The sequence below is a fragment of the Microtus pennsylvanicus genome, chromosome 4 (genome assembly GCF_037038515.1).
Source record: "Microtus pennsylvanicus isolate mMicPen1 chromosome 4, mMicPen1.hap1, whole genome shotgun sequence".
Lineage (NCBI taxonomy): Eukaryota > Metazoa > Chordata > Mammalia > Rodentia > Cricetidae > Microtus > Microtus pennsylvanicus.
In genome coordinates, this window is record NC_134582.1 from 106,372,043 (window position 1) to 106,379,451 (window position 7,409).

The 7,409-nt window shown below is 40.3% G+C and overlaps 1 pseudogene; it reads left to right on the forward strand.

The window, feature by feature from the left end:
• Positions 1-5,931: 5,931 nt before the first annotated feature.
• On the forward strand, positions 5,932-7,001 carry LOC142848870 (vomeronasal type-1 receptor 4-like; annotated as a pseudogene).
• Positions 7,002-7,409: the final 408 nt, after the last annotated feature.

Below are 7,409 nucleotides of genomic sequence, written 5' to 3' on the forward strand. Positions count from 1 at the left end.
AATAAATGAGTGATTACTGAATCAGCTTTTTCTGAACTTAAAGCAGTTGCCCACTGAAAGCCTGAATAAGTGTCGATGGTGTGATGAACATATTTCAATTTGCCAAATTCTGCAAAGTGGAACACATCCATCTGCCAGATTTCATTTCTATGAGTGCCCTTTGGATTAACTCCTGCTGGCAGTGGCGTTTGGTTATAGAAAGAGCAGGTAGGGCATTTCTTCACAATCTCCTTAGCTTGTTGCCATGTAATAGAAAACTCTTTCTTTAAACCTTTGCTATTAACATGATGTTTTTTATGAAATTCAGAGGCTTGAAGCACACTACCAATCAATAATTGATCAATTTCTGCATTACCTTGTGCTAGAGGACCTGGCAGACCCGTATGGGATCGGATGTGTGTTATGTACATAGGGCAAAGCCTGTTCCTGATCAAATCTTGAACCTGGATAAACAATGAGGTTAGTTCTGTATCATCAGGTATAAATTCAGCAGTTTCAATATGTAAAATAACTCTTTCTGTATATTGTGAATCAGTAACTATATTAATAGGTTCTTTAAAATCTCTTAGTACCATAAGAATGGCATATAATTCTGCCTTCTGGACAGAATCATAAGGACTTTGTTCCACCTTACCCAAGTCTTCTGATTTGTAACCTGCCTTCCCTGATTTATTGGCATCAGTATAGAATGTACGGGCTCCAGTTATTGGAGCATCACGGACTATTCGAGGAAGGATCCAAGAAGTTCTCTTTATGAAGTTGAGCCGCTTGCTTTTTGGATAGTTGTTATTAATGTCATTATGTGCCAAATTAATGTGCCAAAAAATTAGCACAAGCTCTTTGCCATGGTTCATTATCTTCCCATAATTTCTTTAGTTCATCAGCAGTGAAAGGCACTATAATTTCTGCTGGGTCTATGCCTGCTAGTTGACGAAGTCTCAGCTTGCCTTTTATAATTAACTCAGAGACTTTTTCCACATAAGTTTTCAGTTTCTTACTTGGTTTATGTGGTAAAAAGATCCATTCCAAGATAATATCATCTCTCTGCATTAAAATTCCTGTAGGAGAAATTTTCGATGGTAATATGACGAGAATACAATCGAGCTCTGGATTCACTCTGTCCACATGTGCCTGTTGTAATTTCTCCTCAATCATTGTCAGTTCCTTTTCTGCTTCAGCTGTTAATTCTCTGGGACTGTTTAAATCTTTATCACCATCCAAGGTCTTGTTCAAATGAATTATTAGATCAGGTGTTATCCCAATAGTTGGTCGTAAACTGGAAATGTCTCCTAACAGTCTTTGAAAGTCATTAAGAGTCCGTAAGCGATCTCTCCGAATTTGTGTCTTCTGTGTCTTAATTTTTTGCAAACCTATTCTATAACCTAAATAATTAACAGAATATCCCTTCTGAATCTTTTCAGGAGCAATTTGCAATCCCCATTTAGGTAACAGTATCTGTATTTCTTCAAACAGCCTGTTCAAGGTATCTATGTTTGAATCAGATAACAATATGTCGTCCATGTAATGGTATACAATAGATTTGGGAAATTTCTTGCGTATTATTTGCAATGGTTGGTTCACAAAATATTGGCACAGGGAGGGGCTATTTAACATATCCTGGGGGAGGACGGTCCAGTGGTACCTCCTCGAAGGTTGAGAATTGTTATAAGTAGGCACTGTGAAGGCAAATTTTTCTCTATCTTCTTTTTGCAAAGGTATAGTGAAAAAACAATCCTTCAAATCAATAACTATGAGAGGCCATCCTTTTGGTAATAAAGAGGGCAACGGAATTCCAGATTGCAGAGGGCCCATAGGTTGAATAACCTTGTTGATGGCCCTGAGATCTGTCACCATTCTCCATTTACCTGATTTTTTCTTAACCACAAATACAGGAGAATTCCAAGGGCTGGTAGATTCTTCTATATGTCCAGCATCTAGTTGCTCTTGTACCAGCTGTTCTAAAGCCTGTAGCTTTTCCTCAGCTAAAGGCCATTGCTTTGTCCATATTGGTTTCTCAGTCAACCATTTTAGAGGCAAGGCTGTTGGTATTTCTGAAGGGACATCAATTGCTTGTTCCTGCATAGCCCTAATGGCCGGTTTTGTCCTTTTGTAATAACTTTTAATATTCCTTTCAGAAATATGGGCTCTAGAAGTAGCAGGAATGTTAATTTGAGTATTCCATTGTTGTAATAGGTCATGACCCCATAAATTCATTGCAATATTGGCTACATAAGGCCTTAATTTTCCTATTTGTCCCTCAGGCCCTATACATTCAACCCATCTCGTGCTCTGCCTTATTCGAGATAGGGTTCCAATTCCCAGGAGCTGAACATTTACATTCTGAAGAGGCCAATATGGATGCCAAGATTCTGGGGTAATGATACTTACATCAGCACCTGTGTCCAGTAGGCCAGTAATAAAAATGCCATTTACACACACTCTCAGCTTAGGTCTTTGATCATTTATAGAAGTTTGCCAAAACACACGTAACTCATCTTTCTGATTACTATTGCTTGTAACAGTAGGCATGTGGCTTTCTAATTGTCCTGACGAGGCATGTTCTCTGCAGAAACTGGGAATGTCTGAACCATGTTTGCCATGGGGGCCTGAGAGGCCCCCCCTCTCACGTTTCCCGTCTGTATCAGGTTGCCTTGTCTATCTCTTGTAGACCTGCATTCATTCGTCCAATGTCTGCCCTTTCCACATCTTCTACATAAACCTGAAGGCTGATTCCTTCTATTTCTGTTATTTCTAGAAGACGCATTATTATTATTTCTGAAAACCCGTTGTTTACAATTCCTTTTCATATGACCCATTTTGCCACAATTAAAACATTTGGTATTCTGGTGTCTCCTTTTACCATTGGAAATTGCTCCTTCTACCCATGCTTCAGTGCCATAGTCAAATGTGTCAACATCTAGTGTATGCAAGACCCATTCTTCCAAGGACGCTGATCTGAACATTAAAGGCCTCAAGATCCTTTTGCATTCCACATTAGCATTTTCATAGGCCAAAGACTCAATTATTATACGTCTTGCTTCTGGGTCAGGTATCCCCATTTGTACAGCTTTAGTTAATCTTTGTAAAAAGTCACTAAAGGGTTCTCTCTGACCCTGTTTAACTGTGACAAATGATTCCATTCTCTGTCCTGGGTCTTGTACTCTGTCCCAAGCCCTTAAGGCTGCTGTAGTACACATAGAAAGTATGTTTTCATCCAAATTAGCTTGTTCCTGAGGGTCTGAAAAGAGCCCTTCACCTAGAATTTTATCTAGGGAAACGTCAATTCCCTTCGCCTTTTCCTGCTGTTCTAAAAGTCTAGCCTCTTGCCTGAATAAGCATTTCCATTTTAAGTGTGGTCCACTCTCAAGGACCGCGGAGCTCAGCTGGAGCCAGTCCAAGGGGGTTGCTTTGTTTGTTGTGGCCCAAGATTTTAGCATCTCTTTAACAAAAGGGGAGTGCATCCCAAAAGACATGATGGCCTGTTTAATTTCTTTGAGATCATTCATACGGACAGGCTCCCATGTATCTTCCTTGATGACCCTAGGGTTTCTGGAACCAACCATCTTTTCTGTTGTTATTACAGGAAAGGCATGTAGAGCTGTAGGTAGAGCTTTGTGAAAATTGTCCCGGAGGGATTTATCCACAGATGTAGTTAAAATTTGCCTTTCTACCCTTTGCTCTTCTTCTTCAGAATTTAGAAATTCCTCAATCTTTTCAATTCTATTCACCATTGCTTTTTGTAATGTCTGAATCTCCTGCCCAGAATTATGTTCTAAAGCCTTCATTGAGGATTCTAGAGTATGAAATTTGTCCAGTAGAGATAACTTGTCATCTTTGGACATAATTTTTATGGCATAAACCGTGCCTTCTTGTATTGACAATCTTTCCGCCAATCTGTCATAAGCTTTAGACAAAATTCGATTGTCACATTCAGCAGTTTTGATTCTCTCAGTTAACGTTTCAGTTCCTACAGAAAGGGACTGCTGAAACTTACGATCTAATTCAGCTGTTCCTTCTTCCATAGTAATGAATTTCTCCTTAACATCAGAAAGGGACTGCTGAAACTTACGATCTAATTCAGCTGTTCCTTCTTCCATAGTAATGAATTTCTCCTTAACATCAACCTGTACTTTTTCTAGATTTTTCTCAGTTAACCGAGTCATGTTAAACAAAGATTTGTTTTCTTCCTGGAGAACTTCAAACTGATTCTTGAGAAGATTGTTGTCACTCTCAATAGTTTTCAAACGTTCAACCTCTGCCTTAAGAGATTTGATCATTTTCCTATTATCAAACCAAATAGTGCTAAGGAAAATTAAGAATCCCAGGAATATCCATATATGTGGTGTGGTAGACACCTCTTGTAAGATCTCCCAAATGGTGCACTCAAAAAAACTATTGAAATAAGTTGCGGTCACGTTCTCAGACATTATTTAGAAAAGAAAAAGTTCTCTTACCTGTAATAACTGGTTCCTGCCAGTGGTGGCGAAAGAGCCCAGTTGAATCCACGTGTCCTAAATCTGAAATAAAAGGACTCAAAAACAAAATTGAAACAGACACCAGGCTGATAAGTATTTTTTGCCGGGGCTCTCAGGCCGCTGTCACGTGACCTGAGCGCTGGCGGTGGTGGGAGGGGGAGCAGACACAGGCAGCGCGCGCGCCGGCGGGCGGGCACGGGAAATCTGGCCGGGGCGGCTCGAAACAGAGGCTTAGGCGCTGTTAAAAAGGCTCTGTCTATATCAAACCCACTGTTTGGTACTCTAGCAAGCAGCAGGGAAAATCGAGTCGCTCAGAATCTCAGCCGTTTCAGCTTGCGCCCAGAGAGACCGCTGCAGCGGCTCGGGGTGCAAGAGACTCCAATTCGGGGCCGGTTCTCGGCAAAGCCCCACGGGGGAGGCGCCAGATGTACCGGCACAAAATAAAGGCAATGCAGATATCAAAGAATATTTACCAGTTTATTGTTAAACTTACTGAACCAAAGTTCCAGCGTAGCACAGGTAGCGAGGAACAAAAGGGGCGAGCCGCCTCTCCGCGCACCCTTTATTGGCAGGGATTCGCCTGAGGCAAACCCCGCCCTCTAAAGGGAGCTGATTTAACCCCTTTAAAAATGCACTCATCTCATGGCAGTATATACTCCCTCATTAATCCCATTAATTATCAGGATCCCCCAGTTCAGAGCTGTTCCATATTCCCTTAGATGTCCTGAGGTAATTCAGTGGGGTACAGATGCCCTGAGTTATCTGCTAGGATCACAGCTCTCTGCTACCCTGTGTTCTAGGAAGCAATACAAGGTTCTGCTAGCCACCATCCCTAGCTGCAGCCTGGCAGTTACATGAAAATTTTCAGGTTATATTTTATTCATTCAGTTTTAACTGTAGCGCTCTATCTAATGAAGTTGTGTGATTGAACTTGACATTGAGAACTATATTTTAAAAAGACCAATAAATATTCCTATTGAGTGAAATCATAGAATGGTCAACATACAAACTTTAAAAATATTAGGGTGTAGAAATTGAAGTTATAAATCTTTTAAGCCAAATGCAAATCTAGACATTGTTACAGTAATTAAGATACAAATAAGAAAGGAACCTGTGTGTTTGGAAATTCAGTGGGGAAATATAATGAAATAGAGAAAGAAAAAGAAAGAGTTTGTTTGGGGAAATTTGCGATGCAATTCAGTTGTGTTGGAAGTTAACTTGTTAATCCATGCACGTACATAGACAGACAGACAGACAGACAGACAGACACACACACACACACACACACACGAATACACATTTTAACAAGTCAATTTTGCTAGTATAGAACTCAATCATATCTCCTTTAAAACTTTAGGGTTTCATTCCAGTTACCAAGCTCACCGGTCAGAGCACACACATAACTCAGAGTCTACAGGGAAGAGGAGGAGTTCGGGGACCCAGTCTACAGCAGCACATGTGTCCACCACTGACTCTCATATACCAGAAAATGCTATTATGTGAAATGTTTTTCAGATAAATGTCTAGCATTATTGACGCCTTCCTGGAAAACTCTTTGTATCCTGAATACAAGATTTTCTACCCAGACAGGAAGAAATGCTTTTAAAATTTATTAAGCAAATAGTTTTCCTCTTCATGACTATGTTTGGAACTCTGGGAAACATTTCTGTTTGTGTGAACTATATGTTCAGTTGGTGTGGAGGGCCTGAGAAGAATACTATACACCTCATTCTCATCCACTTGGCTTTTACAAACATTATAATTCTTCTTGCAAAAGGATTGCCAAAGACAATGGCAGATTTTGGTTTGAGAAACTTCCTAGATGACGTAGGATGCAAGATCCTCATTTACCTGACAAGGGTGGCCCGTGGGGTCTCCATCTGTACCAGCAGTCTCCTCACTGTGGTCCAGGCCATCATCATCAGTCCCAGAGCATCTGGGTTGAGGAGGCTCAGACCACTGTCTGTATGGCACATCCTTCCATTCTTTTCATTCTTTTGGATACTCAACGCTTTAATAAGCATGAACCTAATCCATTCCATCACAAGAACAGGCTTGAATATATCACAGTTTAAGAGTGAAGACAACTATTGTTCTGTTATGCAAGAAAGTCAGAAAACAAAATGGATTGTTCTCCCTCTCATGGTCCTGAGAGATGCTGTGTTTCAGGGAGCCATGGGAGCGGCCAGTGGCTACATGGTACTTCTTCTCCACAAGCACCACCAGCATGTCCTCCACCTCCAGAATTCCAAGCCTCTCTACAGAACTCCCCCTGAGCTGAGAGCTGCTCAGAGTATTCTCCTTCTGATGCTCTGTTTTGTTTTCTTCTATTGGGCTGACTGTGCTTTTTCTCTTCTTTTAAGTCTTTCTTTAGTAGACAAATCCTTGATTTTAAATATTCAAGAATTTATAATCCTTGGTTATGCAACATTTAGCCCCGCTGTGTTGATTCACAGGGATAGACTTCTCCCTGAGTGTTGGCATGCTCAATTGAGAAAATGTCTTTCTCCTTTATTTGTTCAATGAATTTTATAATATCCTACTTTTATAATACTTTACGTAAGACATAAATCTCACAAAGGATTTTAAGCGTGTTTTTTTCTTACACAATCTTCCAAGTAACTCACAGCCTTGAGCAGAGAGAGAGATCTCGGTAAACTACACTCATATGTGAATTCTTAATCTCCACTTTTCCTCTCTTTTGAAGGGATTTTTTAAAAAAATTCTTATATTTGTATTGTGCATGGATAATTTACCTGTATTATGTCCTTATAACACATACATGCTTGGTGCCTGTAAAGAGTAGAAGACATAATCAAAAGCCTGTGACTGACTGGAGTTAGAGAGGTTGCTCTGAACTAAAGTGTTGTTGCTAGGAATTGATCCTGGGTCCTCTATAAAGACAAGCTAGTGAGTCATGTCTCCAGCAAAGAG